Genomic DNA, 12,008 nt, shown 5'->3' with positions numbered 1-12,008 from the left:
AGATGTGCTCTAGAATGGAGTGTAACACTTTGTTGCCCCTAACTCTTTTCTGTGCATGCAGTTTGCCCTAGGGTGCTGTAGCAAAATTTAATGTCCTTCAGCCTATACAGGATACACACACTCTGTTCTTGGATTGAAGAGAGGGTGAGATCCGAGAGAGCCAGATATTCTGACTGGATTGGGAAGGTCTGAGTTGACAGCTAGAGCCAGCTTCTCCATGGTCTTTATCTGCATTTACTTGTGGTGCTGAGCCTGAGGCATTGGTGCCAGAGGAGAGGTCTGGAGTCCATGCTAAGAGCAACAGATGAGGAATAGAAATGGAGGAGTGCATTTCCTGTGTTTATCACCAAGGCTACTGAGGCCTTAACAAGCAGTGCCAGTTTGATCTTCAGTGTTGATTCAGCCAGCAGGAGTAGTGTTGGGTAAGGAATTCACTCCCACTGTATTGTTGAGGAGATTCTGGTCTCAGGCCCATGAGAGAAAGCAGCACTGAGACCAGAGTGGGAAAACACATCTTTCGTCCAGTATCAGAGGAATCTGTTACAGAGACCGGTCTCAGTACCCTCAACAGGCCCATTGGAGTAGCAGGCTGTAAGCAACAAGAAGCCAGGAGAGCCTGGAGCTTTGAGTGTCTCTCCCTTCTTGTGTGGTGAGGCACAACATAGACTGGGTTACTGAGTGGGTCTCACCCAGACACAGAGGTCACTAGATGTGGGTGCTGGTCTCTGGTATGATCCTTGGACAAAAGGTGTACCTCTTTAAACCCCTACAGAGCTCTGATCCCAACACAGTCCCAACCAGGGGCTGCAGACTCCCAGGACAACAGTAGGCTATGCACACTAATATATCCTATGCTAATCTACCACAACTAACTGTTAAAAAAAAAAAGCTACACTAAGGAAAGAGCTAGCCTGAGAACACAAAAGCAAGTTCCATTCTCTCTCTGCCATGGCAAAGAAGGAACTGAGGCAGCTTGGGGGGCACTCATTTCCATTACTGTCGGGGATGATGTCATCTTCGTACAACATCTCAAGTGTGCCTGAAGTACACAGCTTTTGAAGGCAGTTCTGCGGTCATATCAGAAGTGCCATATCCCTCAAGTGTGAATGCACAGAGGCCCTTAACAGAGGTGCTGGAACAATTTGTATCGTGGGGGTGATGATGATGGAAACTATGGAAACCACGTATTTGGTGTTTGTTATTACAACTTCAAGCTGGTGGCGCGGCAGCACTGCCAGCCTTCCCTAGAGCCATTAACAGTGGCGCTCCAAGAAGAGTTCTCATTTTGCAGACAGAAATAGTGAGGCAGAGGTAGGTTAATAAAAAATCGATAGTTTCAACAAAAAGCCAAAACGAAACACTCCACAGCACACAATTCTCCTCCTGGAGAGATGAGAGAACAAACATGTGACAGATGTGTAATCATGTTTTAATAGACTAATGGAAGGTACTCAGATACTAGTACTAGAGTGACGAGTGCAGTAAAAGAATCTGTCCAGAATAGAATAAAATAGGATAAATTGCTATTCAGCGTGAGTAGGAGTATCAGAATCTAGCCCTTGTCCACTTTTCCAACATTACACAGCAAATTAGTGGCAAAGTCAAGAAGAGGATCCAGCACTCATATCTCACAGAACTCAGGTCTAATAATAAAGTACAGCTAAAAAGTCCCAGCTACCATATTTAGAAATTTTCAATGTACGAAGTTACATAAAATAGCAAATAATCCACACTTCAAAAAAACACACAACAATGATTCTAAATCTAGAATGCTCTGCTTCCCCTCATTACCCAGGAAAATCTAATTTACGCACACCTGCAGTGTATATAGAATCTCTTTCTGTTTAATGAAGTGCACATACTCTAACCACAATTAATCAAATTCCCACCAATCTACCATTAATTCGGAATGACAGTTTTTCAGCCATCTCAATATACTAATCTTTCATTACCAGTATGTTCACACTCCTTTACCTCCCCCAAATTGGTCTCATAATATATCCAGTGGCAACAGCCATCTATCTTGTGAAGTTTTTACTTGTATTTTTAATTGCCTAGAAAATATTAAACAAATACAATCATGTTCAGGAAAGGAATTTGTAATCTCAAATTGTATTGATAATCTTAATCCCTTTAGTCTGAAATATCTTAATTCTGGGACAAGACTATATTTATTATGGTCACGTTAACACTTTTTCCCATTGCATTTATTAATGATGAAATATGTGGTTCTTAATGAAATGCTTCTTTATGGAATTAAATTCCTGCTACTCACTTGACAGTGTTTTGCAGGAGACTGAATTTTTATTCCCGTTCTCAGCATCTTGCTCTTATGGCCACCCGCTGATGTAACTGAGCTAAGGAAAAAGAAAAGGAGTACTTGTGGCACCTTAGAGACTAACCAATTTATTTGAGCATGAGCTTTCGTGAGCTACAGCTCACTTCATCAGATGCATACCGTGGAAACTGCAGCAGACTTTATATATACACAGAGAATATGAAACAATACCTCCTCCCACCCCACTGTCCTGCTGGTAATAGCTTATCTAAAGTAATCTTCAGATTAGGCCATTTCCAGCACAAATCCAGGTTTTCTCACCCTCCACCCCCCCCACACAAATTCACTCTCCTGCTGGTGATAGCCCATCCAAAGTGACAACTCTTTACACAATGTGCATGATAATGAAGTTAGGCCATTTCCTGCACAAATCCAGGTTCTCTCACTCCCTCACCCCCCTCCAAAAACCCACCCCCATACACACACAAACTCACTCTCCTGCTGGTAATAGCTCATCCAAACTGACCATTCTCCAAGTTTAAATCCAAGTTAAACCAGAACATCTGGGGGTGGGGGGTAGGAAAAAACAAGAGGAAATAGGCTACCTTGCATAATGACTTAGCCACTCCCAGTCTCTATTTAAGCCTAAATTAATAGTATCCAATTTGCAAATGAATTCCAATTCAGCAGTTTCTCGCTGGAGTCTGGATTTGAAGTTTTTTTGTTTTAAGATAGCGACCTTCATGTCTGTGATTGCGTGACCAGGGAGATTGAAGTGTTCTCCGACTGGTTTATGGATGTTATAATTCTTGACATCTGATTTGTGTCCATTTATTCTTTTACGTAGAGATTGTCCAGTTTGACCAATGTACATGGCAGAGGGGCATTGCTGGCACATGATGGCATAAATCACATTGGTGGATGTGCAGGTGAACGAGCCTCTGATAGTGTGGCTGATGTTATTAGGCCCTGTGATGGTGTCCCCTGAATAGATATGTGGGCACAATTGGCAACGGGCTTTGTTGCAAGGATAAGTTCCTGGGTTAGTGGTTCTGTTGTGTGGTATGTGGTTGTTGGTGAGTATTTGCTTCAGGTTGCGGGGCTGTCTGTAGGCAAGGACTGGCCTGTCTCCCAAGATTTGTGAGAGTGTTGGGTCATCCTTTAGGATAGGTTGTAGATCCTTAATAATGCGTTGGAGGGGTTTTAGTTGGGGGCTGAAGGTGACGGCTAGTGGCGTTCTGTTATTTTCTTTGTTAGGCCTGTCCTGTAGTAGGTAACTTCTGGGAACTCTTCTGGCTCTATCAATCTGTTTCTTTACTTCCGCAGGTGGGTATTGTAGTTGTAAGAAAGCTTGACAGAGATCTTGTAGGTGTTTGTCTCTGTCTGAGGGGTTGGAGCAAATGCGGTTGTATCGCAGAGCTTGGCTGTAGACGATGGATCGTGTGGTGTGGTCAATGGTCACATAAACACCACCCTATACCGGAAACCTACTGACCGCTATTCCTACCTGCATGCCTCCAGCTTTCACCCTGACCACACCACACGATCCATCGTTACAGCCAAGCTCTGCGATACAACCGCATTTGCTCCAACCCCTCAGACAGAGACAAACACCTACAAGATCTCTGTCAAGCTTTCTTACAACTACAATACCCACCTGCGGAAGTAAAGAAACAGATTGATAGAGCCAGAAGAGTTCCCAGAAGTTACCTACTACAGGACAGGCCTAACAAAGAAAATAACAGAACGCCACTAGCCGTCACCTTCAGCCCCCAACTAAAACCCCTCCAACGCATTATTAAGGATCTACAACCTATCCTAAAGGATGACCCAACACTCTCACAAATCTTGGGAGACAGGCCAGTCCTTGCCTACAGACAGCCCCGCAACCTGAAGCAAATACTCACCAACAACCACATACCACACAACAGAACCACTAACCCAGGAACTTATCCTTGCAACAAAGCCCGTTGCCAATTGTGCCCACATATCTATTCAGGGGACACCATCACAGGGCCTAATAACATCAGCCACACTATCAGAGGCTCGTTCACCTGCACATCCACCAATGTGATTTATGCCATCATGTGCCAGCAATGCCCCTCTGCCATGTACATTGGTCAAACTGGACAATCTCTACGTAAAAGAATAAATGGACACAAATCAGATGTCAAGAATTATAACATCCATAAACCAGTCGGAGAACACTTCAATCTCCCTGGTCACGCAATCACAGACATGAAGGTCGCTATCTTAAAACAAAAAAACTTCAAATCCAGACTCCAGCGAGAAACTGCTGAATTGGAATTCATTTGCAAATTGGATACTATTAATTTAGGCTTAAATAGAGACTGGGAGTGGCTAAGTCATTATGCAAGGTAGCCTATTTCCTCTTGTTTTTTCCTACCCTCCACCCCCAGATGTTCTGGTTTAACTTGGATTTAAACTTGGAGAATGGTCAGTTTGGATGAGCTATTACCAGCAGGAGAGTGAGTTTGTGTGTGTATGGGGGTGGGTTTTTGGAGGGGGGTGAGGGAGTGAGAGAACCTGGATTTGTGCAGGAAATGGCCTAACTTCATTATCATGCACATTGTGTAAAGAGTTGTCACTTTGGATGGGCTATCACCAGCAGGAGAGTGAATTTGTGTGGGGGGGTGGAGGGTGAGAAAACCTGGATTTGTGCTGGAAATGGCCTAACCTGAAGATTACTTTAGATAAGCTATTACCAGCAGGACAGTGGGGTGGGAGGAGGTATTGTTTCATATTCTCTGTGTATATATAAAGTCTGCTGCAGTTTCCACGGTATGCATCTGATGAAGTGAGCTGTAGCTCACGAAAGCTCATGCTCAAATAAATTGGTTAGTCTCTAAGGTGCCACAAGTACTCCTTTTCTTTTTGTGAATACAGACTAACACGGCTGTTACTCTGAAACCTGAGCTAAGGAAGCATGCTTCATCCTTGCAGATGAGGACGGGAGTTCTTGCACTGCTCAGCAGTGACTTCTCTGGCTAATTAAAGAGCAGCACAGGTGGGCTCTGAAGAGGTTCTCCTTCAGTCCTCAGCTAGAACGAAGATGACTGCAGAATGGGGTCAAATACAGGGAGAAAAAAATCCTGTTCTCACAAAACTTCACCGTTTTGCACTGAATCAAAACAGGGCCTAGAATCAAATTGGACCAAAGTGTTTCAAAATGTTCCAACATAAAAACTGTAAGTATATTTTATTCAACACAGCCAGCATTAGAATGCATCTTTATATGATGTTTCCGAACAGTTAGAAGTCAATCAGAATAGTGACCCATGAGTACCTGGGCAATGCCAGTAAAGTTTTTACCACTCTAAGCAAATTGGAAAATTTAATCTTTCACCACTCTGCAGTCACCCACATATTTTAATTATACAAAAATAAAAAAAATGTCTCCGACTATTATTTGGCTGCTCTAGGCAATGTCTCTGCTTCACATATGGTAGAACTGATAATGATCTTGGAAATTAAGACAACGGTATGTAAGAGAGAGATTTTATCTTCTAAAGTGTTCTGAAGGCACCATTCTAAGGAAACCTGATATAACTTTACAAAGATAATTTAAAATAAAACATATGTTCATATGGGCCCAATCCTAGACCAGGTGAATTCAATCAGCTCTGGATCATGGCCATTATTATTCATATTTTATTATTCATAGCGTAGCACTATATTTTAAAAAATAGGATTACAAAAACATGACAAAAAGAATTCTGTATTATATAGTTCATGTTTAAATTATTGTTTTGACAGACTAGTACATAATATGGGTTCTGTAGATCTGCTGAAATGTATGTATCAATATTCATTATTACAAATCAACATTCTCAGATAAAGTAACCATTGTGTGAAAGAATATAGTGGTAGAAAGATGTTTACATATTGCCTAATCTGAATAGCCTGAAGTTATATTTAACAGCCAGTTATACTTACGAAAAATCAAACCATTTCTTGAATTGTAGTAAAGTACGGCTGAGTCTAACCGTACATTCTTTGTTATAATATTTCAGTGTTACATTAATATGACTGAGAATATCACACATAGATTGAGAAGAAATCTGATCAAATTCTTCTCTCAGTTATGCTACATTAGCAACTCATATCACAGACTAACTATAGTTTTGGAGATTTTTTCACTGTTTCATCGATTTCAAGGCCAGAAGGGACCATTATGATCAGTTAGTTTGATGTCTTTTATAAGGCAGGCCACAGAATTTCTCTAAGTGATTCCTGCATCAAGCCCATAATTTCTTGTTGGGTATAGCATATCTTTTAGAAAGACAGCCAATCTTTATTTAAAGATTTCAAGTGATGGAGAATCTTCTACATCCCTATGTAAGTTAATGGGTAATTACCCTCCCTATTAAAAATCTGCATCTTATTTCTAGTCAGAATTTATCTATCTTTGGCTTTGCTCCCATTGATGCTATTTTGTTTAGTGAAATTTGCTATTCAGCTTGACTGCTATTCCCAGGAGTACTTCAGCCCAGATCTTCAAAAGTATTTAGGCACCTGACCTCCATTTTAGGTTGCTGATCACTAGTGCTTAATTTGTGCCAGGGCTTGCTGGGGCTGGCCCTGGCACCTCTAGGCTTGGCCGTTCAGAGCCCCAGCATCTCTGGGCTCTCATCCAGCAGCCACCGTGCTCTAGCTGCCCAGCTCTGGAGGCAACACTGCCACCACCAGCAGCGCAGAAGTAAGGGTGGCAATACATCAAGAGCTGGGCACCTGGCCAGCAACTCCTGCTCTCCAGCCACCCAGTTTGAGCCCCCTGGCACCTCTTTCATTACAAATTAAGCAGTGCTAATCACCTTGGAGGATCTGGGGCTTCCTGCTCAATCAGGAAGAGCTGGGAGTGCTCCTGTTGCCAGAGATCTGCTCCTTCTGCCTAGTAGCAAATGTCCCCTGCTCTGCCCAACAATGTGATCTCATGACACCAGACACAACAGAGAAACAATTTTCCATAGGCTTTTAAGTGCAGGCTGCACTTAAAAGCCTATGGAAAATGCCAAAGCCATTGGTGTGGAATTCTGGAATTGGGCTTTGTATAGACCACTTTTGCCCTCATAATGATCCTTTCCATGCTTCTTTCATAAACACATTCTTTCCTACTCTCACCGCCCCCACCTCTCCGCCAAAGACATGTAAGTCCTAGCAGAAAGGGACAGTTATAGCACAGGTGTTAATGTAAACTTTTGGTAAACCCTGACCTGGACTTGGCACTGCATGACATTTTGATTAAAAAAATAAAATGATACAAAATTAATATGGCACACATTAAATGGTTTAAAAACTGGCTATCTCAAAAAGTAAATGTACCCGGCGAAACATCATCACACAGGTGTGTTTCTAGTAGTATCCTGCATTTTTGTAATGACCCAGAAGAAAATATAATACCACTGCTGATAAAGTTTGCAGATGCCACAAAAATTGGGGGAGTGGTAAATAATAGAGGGCAGAACAGTGACGCAGAGTGATCTGGATAACTTGGTAAGCTGGGCACAAGCAAACAATATGTGTTTTAATACAGGTAGATGTAAACATACACATCTAGGCACATAGAACATAGGCCATACTTACACAATGGTGAGGTCTATCTTGGGAAGCAGTGACTCTGAAAAAGATTTGGGGATCAGTGGAACATAAGGTCTTAGTGAGACACTGTGGCCAAAAGGGCTAGTGTGATTTTGGATGCATAAGCACCAGGAATCTCAAGTAGGAGTACAAAGGTTACCTTACCTCTGTATTTGGCACTGGTGCCACCGCTGCTGGAATACTGTATCCAGTTCCGGTGTCCACAATTCAAGAAGCATGCTAATAACTTGTAAAGAGTTCAGAGAAGAGCCACAAGAAGGATTAAAGGATTAGAAAATCTTCCTTACAGCGACAGACTCACGGAGCTCAATTTATTTAGCTTAACAAAGAGAAGATTAAGGTGTGATGATAATTTTATAAGTACCTACATTGGAAACAAATATTTGACAATGGGCTCTTCAATCTAGCAATTAAAGGTATAACACAATCCAATGGCTGGAAGTTGAAGCTAGACAAATTTAAACTGGAAATAAGGTGTAAGTTTTTAACAGTGAGGATAATTAACCATTAGAACATTTTACCAAGGATTGTGGCGGATTCTCCGTCACTGGCAATTTTTAGATCAAGACTGGATGTTTTTCTAAAAGATGATCTAGGAATTATTTTGAGGGTGTTCTCTGGCCAGTTTTAGATAGGTCAGATTAGATGATCAGAATCGTGCTTTCTGGCCTTAGAGTTCATGGGTACGTCTACACAGGGATAAAAGGCCCACAGCTGGCCCAGGTCAGCTGACAAGGGCTTTGGAGCTGACTAATCACTTTATTTGCCAAAGAACACAATTCTATACTCATCCAGAGAGTGGGAGTTGCTAATCCATGTGTGAGAGGGAGCTCAGGTTGGAGGGATATGGTTGATGTACCCTCCCCTGGGTGTGCAGCGGCCAGTATCTTATCTGAGCTCCACTGGCCTGTGCACCTGCTCAGGTGATACTTCCTTTCCCCCTCTCCCGCATGCCCTTCTGTCCCAACTCCCAAGGGGAGACCCTTAAAGGAGCCACTACCCTTTTGTCCTATCAGTCCAGACAAAGTTTTTGAGGTCGCAGGGGTTATGCTGTAACCACTGCAACACTTTGAAAGGGTGCAGCATGTATCCTCCCTCCCAAAGGGCCTGTTGTGCTCTTAGTGGGGAGGGAGGTATAACCATGACCCAGACTCCTTAGGGGAGACTGACACATCTATAGGCAGTAACTCTGCACATGGAACTCAGTAGTATTGCATGGGTAAAAGTGAGGACAGAATTTGGCTTGAGAAATACATTTTTACATATGACGTTTCATCACATTTTCAGCTTCTAAGAACCAGTTTGAAATGTGATACGTTAATTTGTTACAGAGATATCAGTGTGGACAATGGTGGGGGCTAGTTTGCCTACCCTGATCTGACCAGCTGATTTCATTTCCTGTCTTGTGTGTATTAATGCTTGTATAAGGTAATGGGTCACAACAAGAGTGCCAGCTGCATCGTTCGACAGCTGTGCTAAATCCTTCTTCACACAGTGAGGTCCATTATGGTGTCCTGATGCTGGAATGCTGAGTTCTGAGCTGAAGGCAAAGTGTTGTGGAGTGCTGAAGAGGTCTGGCAGTCAGTCAGGGTTGTACTACACTACGGTATGGTTAGTGGAGTGTAGCAGATAATAGCCAGTTGCTGGAAATTACAGGTCTCTCATGCTATTTAAGCTTATGGTAGTGTGTGATGTGTTGGCAAATGGTTGCTATGATGTTTATGGTAAAATTGAACTGCTATTGCTTAACAGCTTTAGTTTATCAGAATTTGCCTTTAGCCACTTACTACGCTGGTTCAGAATTATAGAAATATGACCATTTGCTTCTTTTAGCAACTTTCCTGGAGATGCCTATATTTGGAATTTTGGTTAGGTTTATTAAAAAGTGAGTAATACAGTTTCCCATGGAATTTATGGAACCAGAATGTGTGCACACTTGTTTGTTTTTAAAGATACTAAGGGGGCTGGTCGTTAAGGGTGTTGAGAATCAGCCTAACTTACTTGGGTTCTAATCCTCATTAGACAATTATTTTCTGTGTGGCCACATTCTGATTGGACAGTTAGGCTCTGGTGATGCTTTCAGACTTGTGCATCAGCCCACAATTGTGCACAGCTGGGATATCTTCTACTGAAAAACACCAAAAATTATTATATCCATTACATTAAATGAGAACTGGAGGGTTGAAGGTCTAGATTCTCTGCCCTGATCCATCCAGGCTACACTGTGCTACACTGATAAAACTCCTGCTACTAAGATGATGAAATTCTGTCATTCTTCTGTATTAAAAGAATTTGGGGGGAAGGGAGCAGAGGGCAACGCTGTCCATATCCTTCATAGACTGCATGTGTACCTATAACATATCATGATCCAGAGTATTTAAGGCAGATGATGGAGTTTATAATACTGAAATCAACATAGATCTTTATCCAACACCAAGAGAAGATAATCTACCAATGAGGTAAGTGCATCTGTTACATAGCCAAGCTGGAACCCCAATGAGGAGGTTCAAGGAAGACAGAGACCTTAAGCTACTGAAAGGATTGTCCTGCACCATCTTTTTCAGAAACTTAACCAGAAATGAAGAGATGCTGGTCAATAGTTTGATAGAATGTCAGCATCAAAAGATGGCCAGAGACTTAAATAATGCTTCTTTTAAAATAATCAGCACCTGGTCCTTCTTAAAAAATGATCTTGGCAATTTCTACCAACAAAGTACCTAACACAGCTAGAACCTCCTTGACTGACTCAAGCAGAGAAGGCCTAGCATTTATTCCCTCTGGATACTGTCCTGCCTCTACAAACAAAGATAGTTTCACCTAGATTTGATTGATTTTATCCCCACCTAATTGAATTTTCATCATAGCATTAAAGATGCTGTTTATCATTAATCACTGTCTTGCTGCGTAGGCAGTTTTCCATAGTTGGTCAGGCTACAGCCCTTGAGTTTTCATCTACTTCATACGTTGTTTTTTTTTTCTACTATTATGACATTGAACATTCTGTGATGGACTAATGTTCCATCTTTTTCCCACTGTATAGTGTTTTAATATCTCATATTACAAAAAATTATAAACTTCTTGAGCATTGTTGCTCAAGTTGCCATTTCACTGCAGTTTCTGAGTTGTTATTATGTGTGCTGGATGGCCCTTGCTAAAATTTGGAAGTGACAATGATACAAGTGCATCAGTTTCATACCTCCCAAACCAGTCAGTCAGGAGCCCAAAACATCCTGAGTCCTGAAAGTTTTGTAGAAAATCATCAACACTTGATTGATTGTGGGCATGATTGAAAGATTGGGCTTCCATTCCAAACATAATTACACCACTGTCCAGAGGGAACTGAAATGGGAGTCATATGCCTTTCTATGGGTCATAATGCCATGATATAGTTTTAGATTATTTAGCTCATCTTCTATACCAGGAAAAGTCCCCAAGCGATGGGACCTCGATGCCTCGACAGGCTCTTGGAAATGTAGTCAGTAACTAGGGCAAGGACCATGGGCCCAATCCAATGCCAACTGAAGTCTTTCCATTAACTTCAGTGTTCGTTCCATCATAGTTTTTAGTTACTGAAATTACAGCTTTCCCATATTAAATGATTACTTTGTTAACTAATCTTCTGACAGCATAACAAAGTTAATCTGTTTAATCTATATAAATCTCCATCTCTCAGTCACATTCAACTGCAACCATGATGCAGTAAAACTAACATGAGGAAAGTCTGAATATTTTAGAAAAGATGGTTTCTTCTTAAACTAAGGATAAGAACAGACATAGAGTCAATACAATTAATGGGACAGATCATCAGGTGGTGTAAACTGCGATAGCCCCAATATGGTGTTGTATGTTGCTTCAGGAATCTTATTCTTAATAGTATTTAGTTTTATTCCAGCCTTGTATTTGCTCTCAGTGGCTCTGAAATAGTCACAAGACTAGAGGCTGTTTCAAAAACCACTGTGTACGAAGGTTAATTTAAAAAAAAATAGATCAGTAAATCAAATTACCAGGATGACTGAGGGGGAACTTTGTTAAGAGGTGAATAGCCCTAAGGCCCTGATATACCTTTGCACTCTTCAGCACAGTGTAATAAGATCAAATTTACTCTAACAAT

The 12,008-nt window shown here is 41.6% G+C and overlaps 1 protein-coding gene across 1 annotated transcript in view; it reads right to left on the bottom strand.

The window, feature by feature from the left end:
• KCND2 (potassium voltage-gated channel subfamily D member 2) overlaps window positions 1–12,008 on the bottom strand; it is a 445,416-nt gene that overhangs the window by 287,384 nt on the left and 146,024 nt on the right. The window lies entirely within an intron of this gene.

This window comes from Eretmochelys imbricata, chromosome 1 (genome assembly GCF_965152235.1).
Source record: "Eretmochelys imbricata isolate rEreImb1 chromosome 1, rEreImb1.hap1, whole genome shotgun sequence".
NCBI lineage: Eukaryota > Metazoa > Chordata > Testudines > Cheloniidae > Eretmochelys > Eretmochelys imbricata.
This window is presented reverse-complemented; position numbering and strand designations above follow the sequence as displayed.